This window comes from Kogia breviceps, chromosome 7 (assembly GCF_026419965.1).
Source record: "Kogia breviceps isolate mKogBre1 chromosome 7, mKogBre1 haplotype 1, whole genome shotgun sequence".
In the NCBI taxonomy this organism is placed as follows: domain Eukaryota; kingdom Metazoa; phylum Chordata; class Mammalia; order Artiodactyla; family Physeteridae; genus Kogia; species Kogia breviceps.
The window spans coordinates 41,052,625-41,058,411 of NC_081316.1; positions in this window are offsets into that span (position 1 = coordinate 41,052,625).

Here is a 5,787-nt window from a genome sequence, read left to right on the forward strand (position 1 = left end):
AAGACCTGAGTCAATTTTTATTACTCTTACCTCACCAGCCCCCTGCCCCCAACATCCAACCAGTCAGTCTGTCCTGTCTGCTCTGCCTCCATGTTGAAACCCTGACCATCTAAAACCCCTTAACCACAAAGTTGCCAGAGTCATCCTTTAGCAATGTGAATGAGATCACATCCTCCTCCAACCTAAAACTCTTCAACCGCTTCTTTTTTTTTTTTTTTCTTTAATTTATTTTTGGCTGCACTGGGTCTTCATTGCTGCACACGGGCTTTCTCTAGTTGCGGTGAGCGGGGGCTACTCTTCGTGCTGTGCGCCGGCTTCTCATTGTGGTGGCTTCTCTTGTTGCAGAGCACAGGCTCTAGGCACACAGGCTTCAATAGCCGTGGCTCGTGGGCTCTAGAGCACAGGCTCAGTAGTTGTGGCGCACGGGCTTAATTGCTCCGCGGCGTGTGGGATCTTCCCGGACCGGGGCTCGAACCCGTGTCCCCTGCATTGGCAGGTGGATTCTTTTTTTTTTTTTTAACATCTTTATTGGAGGATAATTGCTTTACAATGGTGTTAGTTTCTGCTTTATAACAAAGTGAATCAGCTCTACATATACATATATCCCCATACCTCTTCCCTCTTGCATCTCCCTCCCTCCCACCCTCCCTATCCCACTCTTCTAGGTGATCACAAAGCACCGAGCGCCGAGCTGATCTCCCTGTGCTATGCAGCTGCTTCCCACTAGCTATCGGTTTTACATTTGGTAGTGCATATATGTACACGGCAGGAGGATTCTTAACAACTGTGCCACCAGGGAAGCCCGACAGCTTCTTATTATTGCACTCAGAACAAAAGTTTTAGAGCCTTTCTCTGGCTCACAAAATTCTACCTGATTCTTCTCTCCACCAGGGTCTCAGGTCACATCATCTTCCTAAGAGAGCTCTTCCCTGACCACCCAAATTAAAAGAGCCCTTCCCTGTCATTCCCCTGTTAATACCACTTATCACTCTCTGAAATTTCCTTGTTTATTTATTTGTTTGTTTATTATCTGTCTCCCCAGGGCCCCACTCCACAAGAACGGAGGACCTACCTTCCAGTGCAGTGCCTGACACATAGTGGATATTCAGCAAACTTCTGTGGAATGGTCTGAGCACGGTGGTGGAAGTAGCTGTCACATGTGGCAGAGCACAGAAGTGGCCAAGACCATCCAGGAACCAGATGCCAAGAAGATAAAGGGAGCCAGACAGAAAACCCAGCCACTGAAAGGAAAAGGACTTGGGTTTCCAAGAATCTTCCCTATGAAGGGTGTTTGCACCCCTGGTTCATGAGGCCCAACAGCTTCCCTGTCCTGGAGGTTTCACAAGACACCCCTACACTCTAACAACATTTTTCTCATTTCTCTTAAACTGGATTTTTTTTTTTCCTTTTGCCTACAATTCTAAAAGTCCTAATGTATCCCACCTCCCCATGTCTCCTTGGTGAAGGCAGCACTGAGAGGAGCCCAGCTGTTAGCGGGAAGAGCACAGCACAGGGGATAAGAATCAGAGGCTTCTCTCTTACCTCTGTGACCCTAAGGAAGTGTCTTTCCTTTTCTGAGTCACAGAGAGTCACCTGAGACGTAGTGCAAGAGTCCTCTCAGGTGTATCTGACAAGGACTCTGAGCCCATAAAGTAAAGAAATGAGCCATCCTCCAGGCAGAATGCATATTCTGTATATTTTTGTTTCCCAGTCAGGTCCCAGCAGGAAAAGAAGTCCACTTAGGTGGGACTTGGAGACCTGAAAGGCTATTTATGGTCAGGGATAAGAGAATAACAACTGGTTTGAGGCACCCAGGTACTGACAACTGTGGGAAGATGCTACCACCTCCAAGTCGAGGGGCAAGGGGGGAAATGGCTTACGGGTGCTCCGGTGGAACCATGGAAGAGGTCGTCTCAGAACCATGGCACCAAAGTGGGAAAGAAATTCTCTAACCTCTCTCTGCTCCTCCATTTGACCTCCAGCCAGTACCTCCACTGGCAAAACCCAACCAGATAACCCAGGGGATGCGATCTGAGGACCAGCTCCTCTGGACACAGAGCAGAGCACAGAAGCATGGAGAAACTATGGGGGAGGGTGTACAGTACAAATGGATAGTAAATGGAACCCAGAGAAAAGCCAAGACCTACAAACTCTTTCAATCCCCACAGCCTCCCACGCATTTAAATCTCTATAAAAGCGCTACAACTCTCAAGAAAGTCAGTGAATTGTTATAATGGTCTTGATGGGCTCAGATTTACAGCCCTTGCCTAAGGGCCTGCCAAAGACTAAGGCAGGAGCTTTAGCTTTGCCCCTGAGCACATGCAACAGCTGCCATGAGAGCTTCCAGAAAAGTTTCACCGGGAGATAAAAATTCTGACAATCTGAATAACTGAAAAGCCTTAATGCCAACTCCCAGATACATTATTGAGGATGGATGGGTATTTGCCCAGAAAGGATTCTTCTGATAGAAACCATGCCCAGCCAAGACTGTAGGAAAGAAAAAATTGATCTATTTTAAATTCCTTGCAGTTAATACCCACCTATGGTTTAAAAGATCTGGTCTCAGACACACCCATTACTGGAGGGAAAACCCATGCATGTCTAAACCATATTAGGAAAGCTGGGAGAGTGGGGAGGACAGGTGTTAATCCAGAAGACTAAGACCCTTCTAAGAGTGAGAGCATTCCCAAAGAAAGAATGTGCTACTTCAGAAGATAGGGATCTCACCAGTGCTGAAGGAAGCTTAGTCCAGTACAAAATGAATAAGGGCCAGTCCTGTGCACATTGCTCAGAATATAAATGATCAACGCAATCTCTGACCTTGGGATGCTCACAGTCTAATAATGTATAAAGAGATATAAATAGACCATCTCATGCTAGGAGATAATTAATAAGAGAGGTGTGTTAAAATGTCCCACCAGAATTGTGGAGTTAGGCTTTATATTACTTTGAGGCTGTTATTAGGTGCATATACATTTAGAATTATTACATCCTGTTGGAAATTTTTAAATTTTGCTATTATAAGGTGGCCTTCATTATCTCAATGATGCTTTTTGCCTTTAAGTCAGTTTTATTCAAAATTAATATAGCTACACTACCATTATTTTGGCTACTGTTTGCATGGAAAATTGTTCATTCTTTTACTTTGGCCCTTTCTGTATTCTTATGTTTTAGATACCTCTTGTAAAGAGCCTATAGTTAGACTGGTCTTTTAATTCAGTCCATGTAAGTAGAGGTAAAGGAGTTATGTGTTATGCAGATGGTTATCTGTGAGAAGAGCTTTCCAAAGAAAGGAAACAGTCAAAGCAAAGGCTCTAAGGCAAGAGTGTGCCTGGTGTTTTGGAGCAAAAGTAAGGAGACTAGTGATGTGGAGCAATGCGAAGAAGGTAGGGGGAGTAGGAGGAGATGAGGGTGGAGATAGTAGAGAAGAGTTGGAGCAATGCCTTGAGTAGTGATACGGGGATGGGGTCCAGTGCATACACGGAAGAAATGGCTCTAGATTGGAGCACGGAAAGTTCACCTATGGAGACTAGCGGGAGATGAGGACCTGGGAGCAGAGACCAGTGGTGTACAGGTGTTCTGGTGGAGTCTGGGGAGGCTCTCTTCTGATCGATGTCATTTTATCAGGAAAGTAAGAAGTACAGTGAGGGGCTGAGAATAAGGACAGTGGAGGAAGTGTCAAGGTTTTGAGGAGAAGGTGTGAATAATGAGCTAGAAGTAAATGGGAGAGTGAATGGACTAAGGACATACAATTTCCTGGCAGCAATAAAGGCTTAATTAAGGCTCATGGATTTAAATTGAGGCAATCAATCAATGTGGTTGTGTGATTTTCTCCAGGCGTTAAAGGTCCGTGATCCAGACGCCAAGTTGCGGAAGCCTCCTGTACCACATTCTGCTGAATGGCCATCTGGTCTCTCCTTGAACACTTGCAGTGACAGGGAGCCCATCACTTCCCGAGAAGCCCCTGCTTTCATTAGACAGCTCCCACTGTCAGAAAGTGTCTCCCCATAATGAGCTGGCTTTTCTCTCCCCATTTGTTCCTCCTATGTGTGAGCCTCTGGGTCTGTTTCTGTTTTCTGTTGTTTATGTTGCTCTGTGTCCCGCTGTGTCTGGTCATCCAGAAATTTGATAACATAGCCAGCTGGTAAGGCTGGGAGAAACAAGAACTCTTACACATGGCTGGGGGGGGGTATAAAAAATGGTAGATTACTTATACTTAGCAAAATTACATATGCATTTGCTCTCTGACTCTACAGTCCCACTGCTAGAAAGAATAAAAAATGGTATCCCATTAGATTAAAATTAGATTAATATGATCCTAGATTGTGCTCATGCACGTTCCCCCTAAGGAAATAAATATGACTATTTTATGAAATTGAGCTCCAAAGTTGATTGTTACAGCATTTTTACAAGAATAAAAATCTGGAAATAATTTACATGTATATAAGGGATTGATTAAATAAATTCTGGCACATTTATTCAATGGAATGTGAAATGGACATGAAAAATGATACAGTGGAAGAACATGGAGTGGCATGGAAAGACGGACCCTGAAAAAGGCAGGTTTCAAAGAAGTTTGGTGTGATACAATTTTATAAATATGCACATAAGATATTAAAAAAATAACACACACCAACCTACTAACGGTGGATTTCTCTGGATGATGAGATATCTAAGAAACATACTATTCCCCCCACCTTTTGTTGTTGCTGTTGTCTTTCCTGTAGTTGCTAAATTTTCCATATTGAGTATTTTAATTTTATAATTAGGAAAAAGTTATTTAATTTTTAATTAAAAAACAAGCGCTACCAGCCTTTCGTCATTGAGCCCAAGACCCAGCCCTCCATAAAAACCTCCCTTATTTTGTCTTCATTCATCCCCTACAGGAGCAGTCCTGTGTCAAAATGCAGAAATCTCTGTTCATTCCCTTAATGCCCCTCCCACTCCCGCCACTCCTCCATCTCTGCCCCAGCCTTTGTCCTTTGAAGGAAGTCAAGAAGGCAAAAAAATGGGTCTCACTATGGCTGCTCTTTTCACAAGGTGCCTCAGACAAGAGGAAGCTTCCAGCCTCCCTCCTCCCTAAGGACTATCATCTGCCCCTGGAATCCTTAGTACCTTTGGTAGGACGTTGCCTCACACCTGCGAGGGAGGCGTCATTATTCCAAATATAGGGGCCAGAAAACCAAGGCTATGAGAGCAGGGAGAGGTGAATCTGGGAGACCATCTTGGGACCAGACTGGGAAGAGGGGATCCTGGCAGAGCTAGCTTAAGCGCCTGATTGATGCGCCCTCTGGTGGATAAGGGGCTGCTATGCACCCAGAGGGAGGGACTGGTGGGAGACTGGGTATTTTAAGATGCTGTCAGCCCCTCTACTTTTATTTTTGACATCCTCACCCCACATCATGTTAAGAAGCACCTGCATCTCACATTAAACACTATTTCTATACAACTACATAAGAGTTGAGTGGGAGTGGACCAATGGACATGTAGATACTTAAAAAAACATGCAAATAAACAACTTTGTAAGACCCACACTACCTGATTTCCATGCTTACTTTAACACCACAGTGTGTCTAAGTATATCAAGACAATGTGGTATTCAAGAGGGAAAGGGGGAGAGGGATAAATTGGGAGATTGGGATTAACATATACACACGAATATATATAAAATAGATAACTAATAAGAACATACTGTACAGCACAGGGAACCCTACTTGATACTCTGTAACGACCTATCTGGGAATAGAATCTAAGAAAGAGTGGATATATGTATATGTATAACCGATT